Source organism: Tachysurus vachellii, chromosome 5 (genome assembly GCF_030014155.1).
Source record: "Tachysurus vachellii isolate PV-2020 chromosome 5, HZAU_Pvac_v1, whole genome shotgun sequence".
Taxonomy (NCBI): domain Eukaryota; kingdom Metazoa; phylum Chordata; class Actinopteri; order Siluriformes; family Bagridae; genus Tachysurus; species Tachysurus vachellii.
In genome coordinates, this window is record NC_083464.1 from 4,777,501 (window position 1) to 4,802,403 (window position 24,903).

Sequence of the window (24,903 nt, forward strand, 5' to 3'; positions counted from 1 at the left end):
GTCTGTTCTAGATTCACTGCCACGGGACTCCAACAGACGTCTCCTTGGTATCAATATTACAAGAGTATAAAATACATTTCGGGGACACTCATTCAGCCAAACCTCAGTGTAAAAACAGTTTAGTGTATAAAATATCCACACTGTTACATATGCTATGTACGGGAAACCAAAAAAGCCTTAATAATAAGATTAAATCAACATACAGTTGTTAAAATATTTGATGCGTTTTTGTTCAGATATTCTCATATTTTCAGCCACCAGCTGATATTTCTGCAGCGATTGGGCTTTTTGGTTCCCACTGCTCTGAGATGAACAGCACTGAGCTGCTAAGACTCAGAGTAAGTCCTAAGATTTTCAGTAAGCTTCAGTTGAGAGAGTCTTGTCTTGTACAACATGGCTGTGGATGAGCTCAGAAAGCCAGACTAGACAAAATAGAGGGACAGACTGACAGACAGAGAATAAACAGAATAAACCTAAACAGAATCATTTTTACAACCAAGGTTGTAGTTGTATTTATATTAATGCGGAATTTTGTAAAGTCACGTTAACAGTCAGACCAAAACGACGTGTTGGTACAGCGTCTAAAATGCACGTTACCCTTTAAAATTAAGATGATCTAGTTTGGATGTACAGTACTCTAGGTACAGAATATTAAATTATATTCTATATAGAGAAAAAAATGCTCGTATTAAGACTCAGTTACTCATTCAGATTCAGTAAATCTGAATGAGTAACTGAGTCTGAATACGAGCATTTTTTTAATTATATTTTTGTATATTAAATGATATATAGATTATAGAGTGAAATTCAGACTCAGTTATTCATTCAGATTCAGTAAATCTTCTGGCAAATAAATGAATTAAATCACATGAATCTAGTTCACTCCACATCACTGCCTTTAAACCCAAGCACTTGCCTTTAAACCTAAAAATAGAAAATGTGGACTGAAAAAGAAAATTAAGCAGCGTATAAAGGAAAAAAAAAACATGCTTGATTAAAGATCATCAAAAAATCATGAATTGGTTCTGATCAAAGCATGATTATTCATTTAATGTTCAAGATTTTAGATTAAGGGGGCATGGTGGCTTAGTGGTTAGCACGTTCGCCTCACACCTCCAGGGTTGTGGGTTCGATTCCCGCCTCCTCCTTGTGTGTGTGGAGTTTGCATGTTCTCCCCGTGCCTCGGGGGTTTCCTCCGGGTACTCCGGTTTCATCCCCCGGTCCAAAGACAGGCATGGTAGGTTGATTGGCATCTCTGGAAGCTTGTCCGTAGTGTGTGATTGCGTGAGTGAATGAGAGTGTGTGTGTGTGCCCTGCGATGGGTTGGCACTCCGTCCAGGGTGTATCCTGCCTTGATGCCCGATGACACCTGAGATAGGCACAGGCTCCCCGTGACCCGAGGTAGTTCAGATAAGTGGTGGAAGATGAATGAGTTAGTGAGAGATTTTAGATTAAATCCCTGAATTAAAAGTGTAAATCTTTTAGAGATTTGAATGTACAGTTGTGTCAAGTAAGACAATGTAATGCTAATACAAATGCTGTTATGCAAAGTAAACCATAGTCTGACTGTGTGTGTGTGTGCGTGTGTGTGTTTCTATTTCACCCCAAACTGAAAAAAAAGAGATGTCCCAGTGTTAAAATTGCTTTTTATGTGTGTGTGGTAGGTATTTCGATTGCTTTTTTTTCTGCCTGAAAGGTCACTGTGTTACAGCTGAAGGTAAACTTAATTTAGCTTTCCGTTAGCAAGATGCACGTCCAAAACCGAATGCCTCCCGAGTCTAATCAATTATCACCACTGAAATAGCGGAGAATGCAGAACACTGATAAGCTTTTGTTGACTTTGGCTAATGAAGAAACACAAGGCAGGGACAACGATTTGATTTAGTTCCTTAAGGGAAAATTGTTTTTTTTTTTTTGTTGTTTTTTTTTCCCCAACGGATAACAAAGAAATGCAGAAAATCCAATACAAAGGAAGTATAAATTAAATAGGTAAGATAAACAGGGCTTGCAGGTTCTAAAGGCCAGATGGGGTGAAAAAAAATATTATGAAAATGCTATATTTTTATTTAAATCCTACTTAATCCAGTCATGTTTGAAAACATATTTACACAGTCGACTACATAGAGTACATTCAGAAAATATTTGGACCACTTCTTTTTATTTATTTATTTATTTATTTATTTTTTCTTTAATTCAGTTTTATTTAGTTGTATAGCACATTTAACAGTAGACATTGCCTTGAAGCAGCTTTACAACACATAACATAAGTGAAGTGACATACTGTACAGCTAAGTACTGTATGGTGACCCATACTAAGAATTCGTTCTCTGCATACACACAGCAGTGAACACACACACACACACACCGTGAACACACACCCGGAGCAGTGGGCAACCATTTACAGTATGCTGCAGTGCCCAGGGAACATAAAAAATATAAAACAAAAGATCAAGATTAATATTAGACTTATATTTAAATGTGTTTGTATTTATCCCCAATGAACAAATCTAAGGTGACTGAGGTGACTGTGGTGAGGAAAAACTCCCTTAGATGGAAGAGGAGGAATCCTTGAGCGGAATCAGACTCAAAAGTGAACCTCATCCTCATTTGGGTGACCCTGGAGGGTGTGATTATAAACTGTTATAATAATAAATAAATATTAGAAAATAAAGTGCTTGCTTTAAAACTTGTTCTTGGTCATTCGATCACATTACCATAACATGGTGTAATCTGCTGTACTGCTAAAAACTCAATAACTTTCTTTAAACCTAAAAAACTATTGCTTTGTATCTATGTATCTTTGTGTTTAAATGTCATCTGTATTTTATTGTTTCGAATTTTAAATATAGACAGTATTTGTTTTTGTGCAGCTGCATTTTGGATCATTTACAGAGAACGAATTGTGTTCATATGTAGACCTGACAGAGGGAACTGCAGTAGTCCAGTCTGGAGATGATAAGAAACTGAACAAGTACCTGAGCAGCCTGTGTGGACAAAAATGGCCGAATCCTTCTAATGTTGTAGAGAAGGAACTGACATGAGTGTGTCACATTAGCAACATGCGAGGAAAAGGACAGCTGAGTGTCCATGGTTACCCCAATGTTGTGAGCTGTGACTTAAGGGGAGATCAGATTGTTATGTAGGGATATTGCAAGATCATGACCTGGCGATGAATCACCTGGGATGATCAGCGGTTCAGTTTTGCTAGGATTGAGCTTCAACTGATGAGCCATCATCCACGATGATACGTCTGCCAGACATGCTGAGATCCGAACAGAAGCTGTGGTATCTGAGGGTGGGAAAGAGAAAATAAGTTGTGTGTCATCAGCAAAGCAGTGGTAAGGAAACCTGTGTGAGGAAGTAACTTCACCAAGAGCGTGAGTATACAAGGAGCAAAGAAAAGGACCAAGTACTGAGCCCTGTGGGACACCAGTGGAGAGTCTGCATGGAGCAAATGTCACGCCCCTCCATGTTACCTGATATGACACTTAGTACTGGTTGATCGTAACCATGTTGTAAGTACTTCTTCAAAAAGCCAAAAGAAGAAACAAAAGCAAGAGACAAAAAATAGAGTAGGCAATTTATTGAAAACTGCATTTAAACTCAAACAGGCTGGTTATCAGCTGATCAAAAGTGTAAGACCATAGCCTTTAAAAGTCACAGTCACACTGTCATGAAAAGCAAAAGGCAAAAAAGGATTTCTGTTTTTGAACGTGGCAGGATTGTTGAGCTGCACAAGCAAAGGCTCTAGAAATGTGCCATTGCTGCTGAGGTTGGATAGCTGAGAGTAATGGGACAAAAGTGGTAGACTCAAAAAAATGTCACCTGCACTGAGCCAGAGGATCCGACGGGCTGTCCATGACTGGTCATTACTAATGCCGACTGCAGCCCAATAACCATAAGACAGCATCTGCGATAAAAGGGCTTAAAGAACAAAAAACTTCAAAAAACTCACTTTTGTGGCCAGTGGTTTAGACATTAATGGCTGAGTTATTTTGAGGGGACAGCAAATATACACTGTTATACAAACTGAACACTCACTACTTTACATTGTCACACAGTGTCATTTCTTCAGTGTTGTCACATGGAAAGATAGAATAAAATATTCACAAAAATTTCAGGGGTGTAATCACTTCTGTGAGATACTGCACTGTATATAAAAAGAAGTATATATATATATATATATATATATATATATATATATATAATGACTGATTTATATATATACATATATATATATATATATATATATATATATATATATATATATATATATAATTTTATTATACTGTATTTATAAATTTTCACTCCGGTCAATCAATTTTAATCAAGCAAGGTGTGTTGAAACAGTGTGTGATGTGAACCAGCATGATTTACCGTGTCATTGAAACCTTTCGCTGGTGGCCAGTGACAGTGATTAAACACAACAGCCTTAACAGCACACTTGAACCTCAAAACAATGATACGGCTCTATGCATCAACCTTTATCGAATTTGAAGGATTTGTTACTCTACTTTGACAGCTGTAAAATAAATTCTTCTCGCCCCATAGCATTGTTTAATTCAGGGATGCATGTTTCATTAAACATTTCATTGATCCTTCCTGCTGGCTGCTAACAGCTTGCACATGACCTCATTAATAAAGTCTACCCTGGGGCTTCAATCACACCTTCTTTTTTTACTTTTAAAGCCTTGATGACTTTAATGTGCTGGGTAAATACACTCCGAATGGGAAGGGAAACAATTCAATTGTTAATTCAGGCACTACATTGTTGCACAAAAGTCTCTTTGACCTTTTGTTAAAACAACATCTGCAGGCAGTGGGAAATTTATGCACTCTCTGCTACTACCTGCATGGCTGAGTGCCAAAGCGCTGACCGCTGTTTGTCTAACATTAAAAGAGAATAATGTAGTGCCTGTTTTTTTTTTTTTTTTTTTTTTTGAATAGAGTCCTCTGATGGGGCTGGGCTTACTGTCAAAGTAATTCACAACATGTGGTCATTTATACCGCTCTGTAGTCGTGACTGGCTGCTGAGTGACCATGAAAAGTATTTTATTCCCATCAGTGATGGTGAATAAGAAAATTTGGAAACTTTTCACCATCTGGCCATCTGGAAGAAAAAACGAGTGTCTTTATCGTTCAAAAGATTAACAAAAGATTCCATTCTGGGCTTTGCAATTCAACAATTTGTTATCTAACAATTTATTATCCAAAAAAGTAGTGGATAAAATGGTAAGGCTTTGGCTTGTTAATGGGTTAACTTTGGCTGGTTAAAGTTTTAAGCCCCACCATGTCAAAACTGCCACTATTGAGCCCTTGAGCAAAGCCTTTAACCCTGGCTCTTCTCTGCTGAGACGTGACTGACCCTGCACACTGACCCCAACTTCCTAAGCTGGGATAAGTGAAGAATTGCTATAATGTCTATGTGACAAATTAGCACTTCTAATTCTAAAGTTCTTTTAAACTGTAGGATCTTTAAGGAGATAATGGAGATTCTCCACACTAGACATGATTACATTTTTTTTTCTTAAAAGATTTAAAGTCAAATCCCTTCAGTTTATGTTTCATCTGTCTAATATACTAGACGTGTCCAGCTAAAGGCACAGAAGGATCTAGAACAAGTTGTTATATAACGTAATGATGTACTACTTTGCAGTTCTCTTGAATGAATAGATAGCTCAATATACAATATTCGCATTTACCTTATTTGTCTGATGCTTTCGCACATCAACCTACAAAATACCTTGTTCAAGAAGTGCCTACCTTAAGTGCTTTGTTCAAGAACCAAATAGTGACAGCTTGGTGATGAGGTTATATTAGAAAGAAACATTGGTTAAGAAGATTTCACACACCAACTAGCAACCAAGGAGTTTCCTAAAGTTCTAAGGCACAACATTATGAAACACTTAAATAGAAAAAGCTACAGAGTCAGAGCAAAGATCTTAAACCTCTCTGTCAATGCAAGTGGTTTGATAATAGGTATGTGAATGGGACGTTCATGAAATCACTAAACCCCACACTTACAGTATGTTGTTAAAGATGGTGATGAAAAACTGAAAAGAGTTGCAGGACGACCTGAAAGCAGCAGGAACAACACTTACAGTAGACAGAGACTAATAAAGTTCCAAAAGGATCATCTTAAGTTGTAATTATATTAGATTTAGGTTTGCATTTTAAGTATTAACAGAAATCTGTTAAATCTGTTATGGATGATATATATTCTATGAACTGCTGTATTTCATCTCATTGAGATTCAGAGGATTTAAGGAATGTGATTAAATGCTTTTTGTCAGGAATCTCCTATTCAATATCCTATTTTTATTTGTTTGCTTCCACATTCTTTTTATTTCTAGTCTTGTCTCCAACCAGATCTCATCACTGGATGTTTCTCTCATGTGTCCTTTTTGCTGGTACCTGGTTTGAGTTTAGCTGACAAGTACCATGGGTTTACATGTACAAGGAATTTGTCTTGGTGTACCTTGGTATTTTATTAATGAAGCAAAGAAAAATAATTATAAAAAAACTGTAAGCTAATCTAATTTCTTTTTCTAAAAGAAATATAAGAAGAATAAAATAAAAACATTCAATTATATAGTGCAGGATGTGTAAAAGTGGACCAGTGTAAATACCAGTACATTGGTGCACCATTCTGCCAGTAGAAGGGAAATCAAATTATGGGACATTTTCAGTTAGTGTAAACAAATGAATGAATTTCTGGCCTCATCTCAGAGGGCAGAAATGGGTTTAATATCACAATATATTTTGATGAAAAAAATGGTACTTTCTTTGAATATATAACCCCTAGTATTCTGGGAGGGGGGCACGGTGGCTTAGTGATTAGCACGTTCGCCTCACACCTCCAGGGTTGGGGTTCGATTCCCGCATCCGCCTTGTGTGTGTGGAGTTTGCATGTTCTCCCCGTGCCTCAGGGGTTTCCTCCGGGTACTCTGGTTTCCTCCCCCGGTCCAAAGACATGCATGGTAGGTTGATTGGCATCTCTGGAAAATTGTCCGTAGTGTGTGATTGCGTGAGTGAATGAGAGTGTTTGTGCCCTGCGATGAGTTGGCACTCTGTCCAGGGTGTATCCTGCCTTGATGCCCGATGACGCCTGAAATTGGCACAGGCTCCCCGTGACCCGAGGTAGTTCGGATAAGCGGTAGAAGATGAATGAATGAATGAATAGTATTCTGGGTAAAAACATAAATCCTTATTAAAAACTACAAATCCTTAAAACCCTAAGTGTTTACTTTCATATGAGCTTCATATTAACCATCACTTTGAAGTTAGACATGACAAAGACGTTCAGTTCTGAATGTGTTAATAATAAAACTAGTGCAAGTTCCATTTTTTGCCTCTGTGTAAAAGAGTTAAACCCGTACAGTATGTATCATTACATGTGGTAAAGTACACTCTCAAATTCCCTTGTCTCATTATTTGCATCGCATTGTGTTAGTCAGCTTTGTGCTTGGGTTTTCATCACCGATCAGTTGAAGACTTTGGCAGGAAGGAATTAGTGTTAAGTCTGTAATGAACTCAGAAATGACTCTGAATTGTTAGTTCCTCAGGAGCTCTTGGTGACTTAATTCCAATCGACTATAAACTGTTGTAGAAAGGACATTATTTACATTTATATTATTTCCTGTCCAGTGTCACCCAAATGAGGATGAGGTTCCCTTCTGAGTCTGGTTCCTCTCAAGGTTTCTTCTTCATATCATCTCAGGGAGTTTTTCCTCATCACTTCTGGCTTGTTTATTAGGGGTAGATGTTAGAGATAAACAGTAACTTAATTCTAAACTTTAAAAGGTGTGCTCTGGGATGTGGTAGCTCAGTGGTTAAGGTGTTCGACTACTGATTGGAAGGTCATTGGTTCACCTGAGCAAGGCCCCTAACCCTCAATTGCTCAGGTGTATAAACTGAAATAAAAATGTGAATCACTCTGGATAAGAGTGTCTGCTAAATGCTGTAAATGTAATGTACTCTGTTTCTATGCTTCTGTAAAGCAATTGTTAAAAGTTTTTACAGTCATGGTTTGGACTCTATTTCTGCCTACTGTTTCCTTTGTCTTTGCCTAACTTTGTTTGTCCTTAGACTGTTTGCTTCTTCTTTAATAAATCTACTCTACCTGTGTTTGTGTCCGTCTGAGCCTCCATCTTCTGACCCATTTAGGGTTGCCACCCGTCCCGTTGTTACAGACCGACTTGTTACACCTTGAAATACGGAATCGTCCCGTATTTACAGGCAAAATTGATACGGGACGCGATTTGTCCCGTATTTTACATAGGTCCACATTATACAGCATCCCATGCAAATCACCCCACCCGCATTGTGTGGAGACGCGTCCTATTCTGCCCCTGATTGGGTAATACTCGTTGCCATCGTTGGTTTGATTGGTTTGTTTTAGGGTTACGGGCCGTTCATGGCCAATCAGAGTCAGAGGACGGCGGGACGCCGCCTCGCCGGTTCTTTTGACAGACTCAGAGTGACAGAAAATCCATATGAAACAGAGTGACAAGAAGTACACTTATAAAAGAAAGTAGGCCTGACATGCTCCAATACTGCACACTACTACTTCTGGTCTGCTGATATTCACTGATACACTGATATACATTCACTGGTGTTATTATGTTCATGATGTTCATGGAAGATCTTTTGCAAGTTTGCAAGTTATAATTACTAAGTTATGGATCTGTTAATTTAATAATAAGTTAATAAAATATGGTTCACATCTTACAAGTTCCTCCAAAAACGTATTTTTGTGTTCTCAGTCACACTTTGTTGGCGTATATTTATTATTGTCATAGCTGTGTATTCAATATGACCACTTAAGTTGTGATAGTGAGAGACTGAGTGCATCTGTTCACACTGATTTCAATAGCAGATCTCTTATTATAATGTCCATTGGTATCAATCTTAATATTTTTATGAATACATGTTTTAAGTTATGATATACGACCACTGGCACGCCATCGGGACTGTGGTCATTGTGGCCCCGAGGGGTGTGGCCCCCGCTGCGTCAGGCGTCCCTTATTTTTCTGTATTGAAGGTGGCAACCCTAGACCCATTTGATTTTTTTTTTAAACTTGGTGAAAGTGAAGTAGTTCTGTAGTTGTAGCTGAATTTTTGAATAACTTCACAGTAACAATGTTGTCTGCAGTCACAAACATTTTTTCTTGTTTCTCACAAGACAGATTGTGAAAAAATAAAAGAGACTGATAGCACTTACTGCATGTGAGATGGATCATCTTTCCTCTCCTCTGCATGTTGAGCTCTCATGTGGTAAGGAATAATAAACCAGTAAAAGCTCTCTTTGTGTTCTCGTCCACCTCATTTCCTCCCAGTCACATGATTTGACTTGCATTTCCACTCTTTATGATATTTGTGGTCAATTTGATATCAAGCCACATTTTCTGGTTTCCTGGATTCATAAATGTTACTACTCTAAGCTGTGACTTTACATGACTCCTCACTAATATAACAAGTGGCTTTATAAACCGCTCAAAACCATCTTCTAAATCTTTTTGTCTTCTATTCCCAAAAATCCATTTATATTCATGTATTACAAAGAAACCTGGCCATTGGTTTGGAAGCGTATTCCATGCAGTCACCGTCCTTCCCGGTTTGACTTTGGGTCCAAGGATGAAGACTGAATGTTTCATTTGGTAGCAAGGGCTGAATTGTGAATGCATCCCTTCTGGCAGAGTGTTGTATCTGGGGAATGTGAAAGAATATGGAAGAAGAGTTGAGAGAAAGCAGGGAATTGAGCAGAGGACACTGGTCTAGGAAGGTCAGAATTTCTAACTGTAATGGATCTAATACGGGATCCATACAAACATCACATCCATCATTATTATTCTCACAATATTTTAAAGAATGATATGCTTTTTTATTTTGATTCATTAGTGTAAACTTGATAGAAATAGTCAAAAATCAGCTTAAAGGAACTCTGGATGTAAATGCTTAATGACACATTGTACAAAACAATGGTGAGCAATGGCATCTTCTGGGTGACACCAAAGACTGGGATTCTAAATAAAAACATTAAGAATAAAGACAAAAAAGTCGGTCTCAACTTCCATCTTGAGACACTTTTTATTGTTGATTTTGGAGAAAGTGATGTATTTTGCAGTTGTATATTGGGTTCATCATCATTATCATCATCACCATCATCATCACTTTATTTATAAAGCACATTTAAAACAGCCACAGGACTGACCAAAGTGCTGTACAATAAAAAAGTGTTAGTAAAAAATACACAGAAAAAAAAAAATTATATTAAGACAGAAGATAATAATAAAAAGCAAAATAGAATTAAACAATACAATAATACACACTAAAACACTAAAATAAGCAATAATAGAACAATAGAGAATAATAGAGAGTATGGATGTAATAACTCAGATAAATAAATAGGAGCTTGATTATGCAGGGACTTAAAAACAAATAAAAGTATTCAAATCTTTATTATCCAACTGAGCTTAAACACTGAAACAAGGTTAAGGCTTGCATAGAAATTAAGGGCATAAAAGTCTTTATTATTGCCACACTCTTTCCTTTGCATACCCTAACTAAGGAGGTCAGAGGTCAGCACAAGGGCAGCTTTGACACAGTGCCCCTGGAGCATGGAGGGTTAAGGGCCTTGCTCAATTGCCCAACAGTCGCAGCTTGGAAGTGTTGGGGACTGAACCCTGATCTTCCGATTAAAAACCCAACACCTTAATCATGTGAGCAAGTCTCTTTCACAGTTTAGGGCAAGTTAGAAAAGTTTAAATCTTCAAGGTGTTTATTCACATGGAATCATCCACAGAAGCAAAAGCACCAAGCAGAAGAAGTAGGATAATGATTGAGGCAGGTGTGAGAATAATTGTATAAAACAATCTTTTCTGGTAATGTTGCAGACTTTCTGTATAGTGCACATTGTTCTTTCTTTGTCACACACACACACACACACTCTCCCCCACACCCACACATAAACATTCCTTCTCTATCTTACACATACACAAAGATGCCTTGACCTTAGTTTAACCCCCTCCCCACCATAGTGGGACCCCCTGCTTTGCACGTATCACACTTGCAACACCGAAAGCAAGAAAGATGATACTTTGGCTGGGGGGGTTCCTACTTTGAGATAACGACCAAGGCTGCTTTTGTGGACACTAGCATTAAGCTCTGCACACACACATTACACCATCCTTCTTCTTGTACGACTATATATTCCTGCTCTTCCTAATAAACTTTGGAACTTCTCTTTGAAAGACTGACGCGTGTGTGTTTCATTGAGATTTCCCCAAGCGCTTGTGGAGAACGGAAATCGAGCAGGGGTCCGAGAGGCCTAATTTAAGGTTATCCTGCACACAGAGCAGATGAAAGAATGGTTACCCTGTCCAGGCGATAGATGAGAATTCCTTACAGCGGGTCTAGAAGTTGAAGATGGAGCGAAGCTACTCAAGAGTCTGCCATTTAAGTCCCTGGTAAGAAGTTACGAAGTAGCTATAATGGAAGAGACATATTAGTCATATTAAAACAAGGGTATTAAACATGAATCTGTGATTTGAAGCTGCACTACTGCCTGACCTGGTGTTATAGAATATTAATCAACACCTTTTGACCAATCAGAATAAATTATTCAACAGTGCTGAGGTATATATTTTTAAATGACGAAACTCACTCGCTGTTCTAAGAGTGTAGGGCGTCCATTTTTAAGGACATAAAGGGGCTTTTTACACCTGGTCACTTCAGTTTTCTGTGATGCCCGAAACGGTTTCGAGACGGATATAAATCCGATGGAACAAACCACTTCAGGAGGTGGTCTGGGACGCATTTCAGATGAAACTGGACAGGTGTAAATGAATGTGGTTGTTCAAGCCACATACGTCAGCGTTATACTCCTCCCAAACGGAAGTACGTCACTCGCAGGTGACGCGCGAGTCGTGCATCGTGCCAGAAAGAAACATGTTTTCACACCAGCGCTGGCTCCGATCTTTCACCCAGGTGTCTAGTTTGGTCTTAAAATGCACTGCTGCTGCCAGCGAAAATGCAGCAAACAGTAAATGCTGTTTTTTGTAGCAACCGCATATGTTCCATTTCAATTACCCCGGAAATGAGGTAAAATATATTTGCATTTTGGGCAGGAGTAGAAAGATCGGATCAATCTCTGATTCGCCAAGACGCATTTATGTGGCCTAATGTAAATGGGACAGTTTTAACAAATCAGATAGCTATCAGATCAGAGAAAACACATGAAGTGACCAGGTGTAAAAAGGCCCAAAAAGTTCATAAAATCTACTAAACATATGTTCTTGACCAAATTCTCCCACTATATGATAGTTTATCTTTAAAATTTATCTTCAGTCTTAATGTTAGCTAAAAGGGTCTGTGAAATCTGTGTTTGCCTATTCAGTAGGGTTCAATAAGTAAAACTGGAGCAAGTCATTGAAAACAAAAGGGTTCTAGAGAACTAAATGTTTTGAGAAATGAGATGAGATGTACAGTACACTCTGAGAACGGGTTTGGTTCAAATGATCAACTGTGTTATTCTTATTACGGAAATGTGTACGTTATTAAACTTTGTAAACGTTTTTGAGGATCTAATATCATATAGATTTAAATGTTATAGAGATAGAGACATAAATATTTAGACATATAGATATCAAAGGGAAGATACCAAAGATGAGTCTGGATCCTCTCAAGGTTTCTTCCTCTTCCATCTAAGGGAGTTTTTCCTCACCACAGTCACCTCAGTCACCTCAGACTTGTTCATTAAGGATAAATACAAACACATTTAAATATAAGTCTAATATTAATCTTGAAATTTGTACATTATTAATCTCTGTATTATAAACCTTTTGTACAATATTTCCTACTGTATGTTCTGTAAAGCTGCTTTGAGACAATGTCTATTCAGTGAATAGTCTATTCTAAAAGCGCTATACAAATCCAATTGAGTAGAATTGTATTGAATATGAGTGTAATATAGATGTAGATATTCTATTAAGCAACACTAAGTGTAAGCTAAGTGTAAGTTTTTAAAGACACTTGCGAACGCAACTTGCATTTCTTTTTATTTATTTTCTTTTTTTAAAGCACAGGATTTTTCTTCTAAGCTCCAACCAGTGAATACACATACTGTATATTTTCTATGAGAGTGAATGGAAATGGGTATCAGCTGAATGCGCGTTGTGCTGTAATGACATCACACGACACATCTTGGCCCAAATAATTGGAAGATCTGCAGTAATTTATAAAAATTCGAATGATTCAACTCAGGGGGGCACGGTGGCCTTAGTGGTTAGAACGTTCGCCTCACACCTCCAGGGTTGGGGGTTCGATTCCCACCTCCGCCTTGTGTCTGTGGAGTTTGCATGTTCTCCCCGTGCCCCGGGGGTTTCCTCCGGGTACTCCGGTTTCCTCCCCCGGTCCAAAGACATGCATGGTAGGTTGATTGGCATCTCTGGAAAAATTGTCCCTAGTGTGTGATTGCGTGAGTGAATGAGAGTGTGTGTGTGTGCCCAGCGATGGGTTGGCACTCCTGCCTTGATGCCCGATGACGCCTGAGATAGGCACAGGCTCCCCGTGACCCGAGGTAGTTCGGATAAGCGGTAGAAAATGAATGAATGAATGATTCAACTCAAGAAACATATCTCCATAATTTGCATAACCTATTTGCATAATGTAAATGGAAAACCCAGAAAATTAACTTAAACCGATTCTGAACACATGGAATTAACACAATTGAACCGACTCTGCTTTCTTTTCCCCACCATCAAACCTCCACTTCCAGCTCAGTCTCTGACTCCAAAAGATGAACTGGAAGCACAGTACATTACTGAGCACTTCCTTTTTCCTGTCACACCAAATCTATAGATCCTTAATATCCATGCCTCGGTGGATTAGTCGACTAAATGCATAAAGTGAGAAAAGGAAGATAAACGACTTTTTTCTTTTAGCATGGAGTTTCATAGTGTGTTACCTCAAATGGCAGGTTTTCCACCATGATTAGGGATCCTGAAAATATTTTGGAAGCTTGTGCTAAATATACCACCCAGGAGAGGCTTCTCATAGCCCAGCTAACCAAGTGTGAAATAGCTTTGGCTAAGTATGGAAAGGGAACCATTAATATTGATAAAAAGAGGCAAGCTGCACTCAAGGTGGAATGGAAGTTCTCGCTAAGAAAGTGATTAATGTCACCTTCAACAAAAGGAAGAGAAATACATTTATTATGCTATTATAGAGGAAAGGAAAAGAACACACACACAAACACACACACACAATTTTGCTTTCTTAGAGATACTGTGATACATGTCCTCACATATACACACTCACTAGTCATATTTCTTCTGTTTCCTAAAAAAAACATTTGGGGTATAATTTTTGTCCCAATCCTATTTCTCGGTTGAAACCTGTATTGCAGCATTAACTGTCAGCATTTTTCAAGACACACCACATTTTTTCTTATCATCAATTTTCCCATTTTTATGGAAAGTGCACTTTAATAATCTCTATATATATTTTTTTTTAAATGTCAGGTCTATCAAATCTGTATTTGGCCAATAAGCACAGAACCAAAAACTGAGGAGCTCCAAAGTTTCTGGTGAGTAACTAAAAAAAAAGTTATAAAAGTATAAGTAAGTAAATGTATAGTGTAAGTATAAAATGAGCACAAATTGTATATATATATATATATATATATATATATATATATATATATATATATATATATATATATATATATATGATGAATGAATGAATGATTCAACTCAAGAAACATATCTCCATAATTTGCCTCACACCTCCAGGGTTGGGGGTTCGATTCCCGCCTCCGCCTTGTGTGTGTGGAGTTTGCATGTTCTCCCTGTGCCTCGGGGGTTTCCTCCGGGTACTCCGGTTTCCTCCCCCAGTCCAAAGACATGCATGGTAGGTTGATTGGCATCTCTGGAAAATTGTCCGTAGTGTGTGATTGCGTGAGTGAATGAGAGTGTGTGTGTGTCCTGCGATGGGTTGGCACTCCATCCAGGGTGTATCCTGCCTTGATGCCCGATGACGCCTGAGATCCCCGTGACCCGAGGTAGTTCGGATAAGTGGTAGAAAATGAATGAATGAATGAATGAATATGAAACTTGCTGAAAATTTGTGTCTTTTTTAAACTAATAACAGACAGTTATTTATTCTCTTCTCTGAAATGTTTGCGGTGTAATGTAGATGCAATCGTATTTCACGGGTAAAGCCTGTATTGCAGCATTACTTGTCAGCATTTTTAAGACACACGGACAGCATTACACCACATCTTTCCTCATCAGCCATTTTTCAGTTTTTACACAAAGCACTGAAAAGGTATGTAATGAAGTGGGCTTTAGTATAAACCAGAGTTTAAGAAGCATAATAGTCTGTGTTTTAGTTCTGCACTTTAGCAGAGGGCATGTCTGAAAGTCTGAAACACGTGTTGGCAGTAAAATAAACTCCATCCGTCTGAATGTTTACATGGTATTGGAAAGCCAAATGAAGTTTGCATCTGCTGATGTTCTGAAGTTAGCAGCTCAAATAAACACACACACACACACACAAAACAGTGAACTTTTATTCACTTCTACTGAAATTTCTCAGATTGCTTCCTCGATCAAGAAACAAATGTTTGAGTTCAAAATGAAAGTCGTGCAGGTGCTGGAGATGTGGATCTTGTAAAACAGCTAATAAAAAAAAATACAAAATTTCAGTGCAAAGGCGTCGTGATTGATTACCTTGTGTTTTTGTTTGTTAAACGCAACTGAGCATGCAGCTGCTGTATGAAGCGCTTGTCTCATCATCCACCATATAACCAAATACAGTCCCATCATCAGCATGCTAATCTAATACAGCTCTGTTATTTTCCTCACGATCATGTAAATGTTGTAGACCACCCATATGTCAGTTACAGGTTTCACCATCTCACAGGAATTGTAATGTCTTCCACTGAACCCTTTTTACCTGTTCTGATGGAGGAATAGAAATTGACTCATCAGACCTTTTCAATCAATATAAACAAACGAATGATTTTCAGGCTGAAATGAGTCAGGATTCTAGCTTACACAGATTATTAGTGGTTAAAGATAACGTTTTAGCGGCTTATGAACAAGAGATCGGAGCGTCTCGGAGAGCAGTGGGTTTGATATCACTTTTTATTTTAAATATAGAAACATTTCTTTATTTTGGAGATTTCTATGACCCTAAAAAACAGAAGCACTCATGAAACACTACAAATTCTTAAAGCTCTGAATGTCTATTTTCATACGAGCTTCATATTAACCACCACTGTGGAGTAAAACATGACAAAGGACTTCAAAACCAATTGTAATGACAAGTTTCAGATATTAGTCTTAAGTTTATAGGATTTCACAAATAAAACTTAATCAATAGACCCTAGACTTCTTGAGGTTATCTTTAATATTTTAAAGATATGTGAGTTTGCTCATGTTTTAAAGGCAGCAGGTGAACTTTTGTTTCTAAGTTAATTAAACCACCTTGAAATGTCTTCCAGTGCAGGTCATGTGATCCTTTCATAGAGAGCCTGCTGCTATTACCAGAATGCGAAGTGTCTGTACTTCCATGGCACCTGAGAACGAAGCTGCAGCAATCAGGCATTTTAACCAGCGCTATTTTTACAATTATGCATTATGGAGTTCATTACATTTAATGGCGTCCTCAGCTCACAGTTTTTGTTTACACAATCTATCAAGCCCCAGCTTGGGTTACGCTTCATCCTCATTCCAAACAAATCCTTATAGAAAAAAAAACCTTTATTTTGTCACATATACATTACAACACAGTAAAATTCTTTCTTCACATATTCCAGCTTGTGAGTTTGGGGTCAGAGCACAGGTTCATGCTGGGGCTTGAACCCCAGTCAACAGCCCAGAGCCTTAACTTCTTGAGCCACCACTGCACCTACTCATGGACCAGTACTCAGCAGTACTACAGTACCTCTACTAGTTATTTTGTTTATTCTTGTACAGACTACTGGTCATTGTTTCCCCATTTTGGACGCCATATTAATAACACCATAATGTATCGAATCATATACACGTAATAAACAACTGGCTATTATTGGTACGTCTGTTGAGGAAATCCATCCTACCAACCACCAGAGTCAGCCCTCTCCTGATTACTGATCACAGTCACTTCCTCTCAGCTCATTTCCTGTTTCCTCAGATATGTAAACTTTAATACAGTACATTGCATCTTCATGATGTACAGTATTACCAGTGTCCCTTCCTTACAAAGTAAACTTCATTGTTTATCATTTTTGCCCAATATCTGCTTTAAACATTGATTACATATTTCTGCCTAACAGTTTGGACTTGTATGTCTCACTCATTAAACCTCTGCACATGGATCTTCAATCTGCTCCCAATTCTCACTCACCCATTCATCTTCTACCGCTTATCCGAAGTACCTCGGGTCACAGGGAGCCTGTGCCTATCTCAGGCGTCATCGGGCATCAAGGCAGGATACACCCTGGACGGACTGCCAACTCATCGCAGGGCACACACACACTCTCATTCACTCACGCAATCACACACTATGGACAATTTTCCAGAGATGCCAATCAACCTACCATGCATGTCTTTGGACCGGGGGAGGAAACCGGAGTACCCGGAGGAAACCCCCGAGGCACGGGGAGAACATGCAAACTCCACACACACAAGGCGGAGGCGGGAATCGAACCCCCAACCCTGGAGGTGTGAGGCGAACGTGCTAACCACTAAGCATTCGAATTTTTATAAATTACTGCAGATCTTCCAATTATTTGGGCCAAGATGTGTCATGTGATGTCATTATAGCACAACGCGCATTCAGCTGATACCCATTTCCATTCACTCTCATAGAAAATATACAGTATGTGTATTCACTGGTTGGAGCTTAGAAGAAAAATCCTGTGCTTTAACTAAAAAAAAGAAAATAAATAAAAAGAAATGCAAGTTGCGTTCGCAAGTGTCTTTAAAAACTTACACTTAGTGTTGCTTAATAGAATATCTACATCTATATTACACTCATATTCAATTCAATTCTACTCAATTGGAAACCCCCGAGGCACGGGGAGAACATGCAAACTCCACACACACAAGGCGGAGGCAGGAATCGAACCCCCAACCCTGGAGGTGTGAGGCGAACGTGCTAACCACTAAGCCACCGTGCCCCCGCTCCCAATTCTGTGTACTCTATATCTTGTATATATAACTCAATGTATAGTTTATAAACAGATTTCCATCGAATTTATGATTCTACATCTGCAATATTGGTGTTCTTCTCTGTGTCCTTCACCTCACAGAAAATGCCAAACCAAATGACTTGATTATTTTGACCAGCTCTAGAGTCATGTAGAAATGTGTCCTGTTTTCACCTGCACATGCTCCCTTTTCCCTTGGAAAAGACTTCTGGACCACTCTTACAGTACATGCCTTATAAACTGTCAGGCACTTACAAGTCCACTTCAAATTATGGGGCACAAATTTTTTAAAAAGTATTAAAGTTATCAGCCAACAAAACAAATCCTTTCCAAACAGGGATTAATACAACCCCAATTTAATTTGTCTAATGAACTTAGCTTGAATTGAAAGTTTGCGTGTTAAAGATAAATTACCATCAGGACTCATACAGTATCTCACAAAAGTGATTACACCCCTGACATTTCTATAAATGTTTTATTCTATCTTTTCATGTGACAACACTGAAGTGACACTGTGCTCCAGTGTAAAGTAGCGAGTGTACAGCTTGTATAACAGTGTACATTTGCTGTCCAATCAAAATAACTCAACACACAGCCATTAATGTTTAAACCGCTGGCCACAAAAGTAAATACACCCCTAAGTGAAGATGTCCAAATCGGGCCCAATTAGTTATTTTCTCTCCCCGGCGTCATGTGACTCGTTAATGTTACAAGGTCTCAGGTGTAAATGGGGAGCAGGTGTGTTAAATTTGGTGTTATCGCTCTTACTCTCATACTGCTCACTTGAAGTTCAACATGGCACCTCTTGGTAAAGTACTCTCTGAGGATGTGAAAAAAGAACTACATAAAGATGACGTAGGCTATAAGAAGTTTGCCAAGACCCCGATACTGAGTTGCAGCACGGTGGCCAAGACCATACAGGACAGGCCTCGGCGTGGTCGACCAAAGAAGTTGAGTGCACGTGGTCAGCGTCATATCCAGGTTGTGTTTGGGGAAAAAGATGTATGAAAGCTGCTAGCATTGCTGCAGAATACTCACTTTTGTGGCCAGCGGTTTAAACATTAATGGCTGTGTGTTGAGTTATTTTGAGGGGACAGCAAATGTACACTGTTATACAAGCTGTACACTTATTACTTTACATCGAATCATTTCTTCAGTGTTGTCACATGAAAGGATAGAATAAAATAATAAAAAAAATAAATAAATAAAATGTGAGGGGTGTACTCACTTCTGTCAGATATTGTATAAGATTTGAGAATTTGAGGTGATCTCACACCCCTCCTTGAACCTTGGTGGAGGGGTTTGCGTGCCTGAATGATCCTAGGAGCTACAGGTATGTTGTCTGGGGCTTTCTGCCCCTGGTAGGGTCTCCCAAGGCAAACAGGTCCTGGGTGACGGGCCAGACAAAGAGCGGTTCAGTACCCCTTATGAAGAAAGATACAGCAAAGTCCGTGACGTCGCCCGGTATGGCGCAACCGGGGCCCCACCCTGGAACCAGGCCCGGGGTTGGGGCTTGCATGTGAGCGCCTGGTGGCCGGGTCTTACCCCACGGGGCCCGGCCGGGCTCAGCCCGAAGGAGTGACGTGGGGCCGATCTCCTGCAATGTGGATTGGGTGGCAGTCGAAGGCGGGAGCCTAGGCGACCCAATCCCTGGACACGGAATCTGGCTCTAGCCTGGACGCCTCCCTGGGGAGGTGTTCCGGGCATGTCCAACCGGGAGGAGGCCCCGGGGAAGACCTAGGACACGCTGGAGGGACTATGTCTCTCGGCTGGCCTGGGAACGCCTCGGTATTCCCCCGGAGGAGCTGGAGGAAGTGTCTGGGGAGAGGGAAGTCTGGGTGTCCCTGCTCAGACTGCTGCCCCCGCGACCCGGCCCCGGATAAGCGGTAGAAGATGGATGGATGGATGGAAGGTGATCTCACACTGAACGAATTTAGCGTTAATGTTTTGTTTTATTGCACAGCACACAAGGACGTCCTTTTGTGAATGTATCGTTAACCAGCTGCCAGGTGTCCTGCTGATTTTCTGAATATTGAATTCACATCATGTAGAGAATGTAGTGCATAGGTCTTGCTTAGAATTTTTGCATAGTTTAATTTTAAATGATGTCCAACATCATGCCAGAATTTGCTACAAAATATATTGGAACATGCTTTTGGACATTCAGAGAATTACAAGCACTTGATCTGGGCATCTTTTGCCTCAGGTTTTCTTGCTTCTTTCCACAAAAGATACATCCAAGGAGATGGTGGATTTTCCTCACCATGAGATGAAGGACAAAGCCTTGACCTTTCATGATTCAGGAGGCAACAATTAAAATAAAAATTACATTATACCAGTTTTTTCTCCCCCTTTTACCACATCACTGACCATCATTACCAAAAAACAATAAAGAGTTCCTTTGATATTTTAGGGTTCCATCTAGCAAGTAAGTTGTTTTTAGATTTTTTTTCACCTAGAGGAAAATATTTTACATTTCTAGAAAGCTAAAATCCCATAACTATTAGGGTTACACTCTGAGAGATAAGCTTATAAGCACCTGGTGTAATGGTTAGGACAATGGCCTCTGACCAGAGGTGCCCAAGTTCAAATCCCACATAAGGCTATAGCGTGGAATTGGTGCAAGGGATCTCCAAGAAGAATAATATATCAGTGTTTAAGGTCTTGGACTACTGATCAGAAGGTCATGAGTTTGAATCCCTGGGCCACCAAGCTGCCGCTCATGAGCAAGGCCTTTAACCCTCAGTTGTTCAGCTGTACAAATTAGATAAATGTAAGTAGCTCTATATAAAGACATCCGCTAAATGCCGTAAACGTAAGCCATAATTATTAGATAATCCTCCTTAATACTGACTAATCAGAAGGCATCATTACATCTATTCTGATGTTGTATTCACATTCCAAAGATCTAACCACTGCAAGATATTAAATATCACATGACTGCATGGACGGAATCTGACTAATCAATCTTTCAGCAAAGCGTTCATCAGACAGTCCAAACCAACAAAAATATAAACATTAGGTTTGGATGGAATTCCTTTGTATCTAGCTCTAACTGTGTGTCTGTAGTGTTTTCAGAGATTTCTGTCTGTCTGTCTCTATCTCTCTGTCTGTCTGTTTATTTTATTTCTGTTTGTACCAGCTCAAAGTATCTGGTGTGGCTTAATCACAATGAGCCAGTCTGGAAGGAATCGGTGATAACACGTGAGATAAAACACTGAGAAGAAATGCTTGTTAAACCGGTGCTAGATAAAAATTCTTAAGCTATGGGACATTTAACGAAATATATTTACATTTAGCTTTATTGTATTTGGTGCACGCCTTTATCCGTACAAAAGTGCTTTGAAGTCTCTTCCGGTGAATACATTAATACTGGTTCACTAGGTCACAGACTCAGGATACTATCATCCTAAAAAAACATCAAATATATATTACATATCTATTAAAAAAAAAAGATAACCCTATTGATTTTGCTTTAGTCACATGAGTTTATGGAAATGTTTTAGGATTTTAATCATCATTAGTAGGCACCTCCGTAACTTCGAACCGACAGTGTTGGTTGATGGGTTGCTGAGGATCGAATCGAACCTGAGACCATGTGAGGCAGAAACTCTACACACTAGACCACCTTTCTTGCCTGTATGAAAGAAACAAAAAGCATTTAAAGGTGGGGTCTCTGATATTTGAGAAATGCTTCAGAAAACTGAGGCGGGACGACAAACAAAACAAAAATCAAAACTAACGTGTACCCAATGAGCAGAAAGGGGCGTGTCTTGTCAATATGCGGCAGAGAGAGTGTTCAGTGTGCATGTGTGATATTAGCAGAAAGCGGTTTTAACATTGACATGGAGGATAAAAACAAAGAAAGAAAGCGAAGAAAGGCTTACGATAAGGTAAGAAGTAGGACGTGTTAATATAGGATCAGCTTTCCAGCGTTGGAGAGAACTGGAGCAGGAAGTTGGTCACATATTCACAGATTGGAGTTTCCCGAGTCAATAACTCCTGAGCTAAACGCTGTTACTACACAAAACACTTGTTGTAGCTGCCTCTCTACATTACTGCGATAGAGAAGAGGTGTTATTTGTGTAGTAACAGCGTTTAGCTCAGGAGATATTGACTCGCACATGCGCACTGAACACTCTCTCCGCCCATATTGACAAGACCCGCCCCTTTCTGCTCACTGGCTACACGTTTGTTTTGATTTTTGTTTTGTTTGGTGGCCCAATGCAGTTTTCTGAAGCATTTCTCAAATATCAGAGACCCCACCTTCAAGTTACAAAACTTTTAATTGCAAAGCAAAATACAAGCAAAAACATTTCAAACATTACCCACCAATTAAGAAGTAGGACAATATGTTTCTCCAGCTGTGAAGGTTTAAAATATATCAGAAGGTTTGAAATATACAGGTCTGGAGTCTGTCATCACCTAAAGTGTTTCTTACTAGTTTTTTTTTTTCTTCACCTGACTGCACAGCAGCTCAAAGTTTCTTAATGAATTTTCTGTTAGCATGAGTGTTTTGCTCTTTTGTCTAATTAACCTGACATTTTTCGTCTCATTTTTTATTCATTACAGAAAACACCATTCATTTGCGATGTATGTTTTGAGCACAAGAATGAATTATGATGTAGATCTGAAACTATTTTGAAATTGTTACAACTTGTTGTTTAATTAAATCTAAAAAAAAAACTAAGACAGACTAGCAGTTTTATCACAATGTAGGGTTGGAAGTAAATGTATGCAGAAGTTCATTTGTTTACACAGCAAAAAGAAGCTATAACACTGTGACACATAAATGAAGCTAAATCAACCGCTAGCCCAAGATTGTGGCAGAATGGACAGTAACATCATGAGCATAATCATGACGGAGCGTGTGGTAGCCTAGTGGTTAAGGTGTCAGACTACCAACTGGAAGGTTGTGAGTTCAATTCCAGGTCCACCAAGTTGCCACTATTGGGCTCCTGAAAAAGCCCTTAGCGATCAGTTGTATAAACATGAGATAATGTTAGTTGCTAGACAAGGGCATCTGCCGAATGATGTAAATAATCCAAACATAGTAGCTGATGTTTTTTTTAAGAATGTTCCTGCAACTTGTATGCTTACGTGATCAGCTACAGAGACACTGTAGCTGCTAAAAATGTATTTAGGCTAGTAGCGTTACTGGCTACTGGAGCTAGTCAGGGTTTAGTCAACCTCTGTATATTCGAGCTACACATTAGGAAAGAAAATACACTGAGTTCTTTATCTAGGCCATTTATTCGTGTTTGCTGCTAATGCTGTAAGCAATGAGAGTCCATGTTATTCTGAAATCACTCGCTTGAACTCTTTACGCTTGAACTTCATGCGTAACGACGTCAAGCTGAACTCAGAATTATAGAATATAGTGAGCTAAAAAAATAAAAGCCACAAAATGGAGATAGAAGGTGAAGTAACTGTGAATAACAGGATTCCGGAGTGATTCTTGTGCTGGTTAGAATCAGTATATACTGTAGTCCATGTATATCTGCTTACAGCAGGTCTAAAGTAATCTGTCCAAACACTTGTGACAGATTGCCAAGGTTTATATTAGCGCCTGTGAGACATTCTGTAAGCTGCACTGCATGTGTGCGCTATCTGTTTGTGTCCTTGTGTGCGTATGCCAACGGTATTTATCATTATGTGTGTATAAATGTGTGTGTGTGTGTTTGCTGCTGTTGTCCTGGACGATATCATTGCGTGTACCCTGCTGTGTGGGTGAGTGATGAGGCGAGTTTGGAAATGCATTTCTCACAGTGTGAGTGTTCAGCCTCAGCCTGCTGTGTGTTAGTGTGCTGCAGCAACGTGCGGAAAGCCTGCAGGGATTAGAAACGATGGCCGAGGGTGAGAACGCACACACATACACACTCAGCATTTCAGTACAATTACACATCTACATTTTTTAAATGAAATGAAAATTGGGTGTGAATATAAACTGTTATAAAACCCAGAGACAGTTATTATGAATAATGTCCTTTCTACAGTCATATACAGTCTGAAAATAGTGTGTTGATAAGGACATTGTTGTCCTCAAAGACCAAATGGAGTTGGCATATTTAAATGTACAACACCTTCATGAAGCAGAATCTATCTTAAGCTGTTACATCTCTAGATGCTTTAGGATCATCACAGGTTTGGCCTCTTCTCGCTGAAGGTCTGAAAGTCTTCATGAAACGGAACACAACTGTACAGACATTCACTAAATTCCAGGGGTTTTGTTACCTCGACGTAAAGTGGGCGTGTTTCTGGAGGTCTTGGAAAAACGCCCTCTTTCAAAAAAAAAGAACATACCTACAATGGATAATGAAGGACAAAATAGTCATACAGGTAGATTTTATATTTTATATCTATTATGCTTAATTATCTTATAGTTAAGCTATTTTCGAAAACAAATAAACAACCAAAAACTACGATTAGGGTTAGGGTTAGGGTTAGATGATCAAATATGCCACGCCTACCCGATGACGCAATATCTGTCATGCTGTTCTGAAATCCCTGGAAATAAGTGCATCCCCAACTGGATGCTTCGGGATGAGTAGAAAAAGAGAAGCAAGTGGAGAGGAATTAGCGCAAAGTCATCTGAAGCGTAGCCATAGTCACATGTCATCTGAAGCATTGCCGAAGAACAAGTGAATGAATGAATAAATACAACATTTCCAATGTTTAACCAAGCAATTCCTCTTTATTTTTAACCC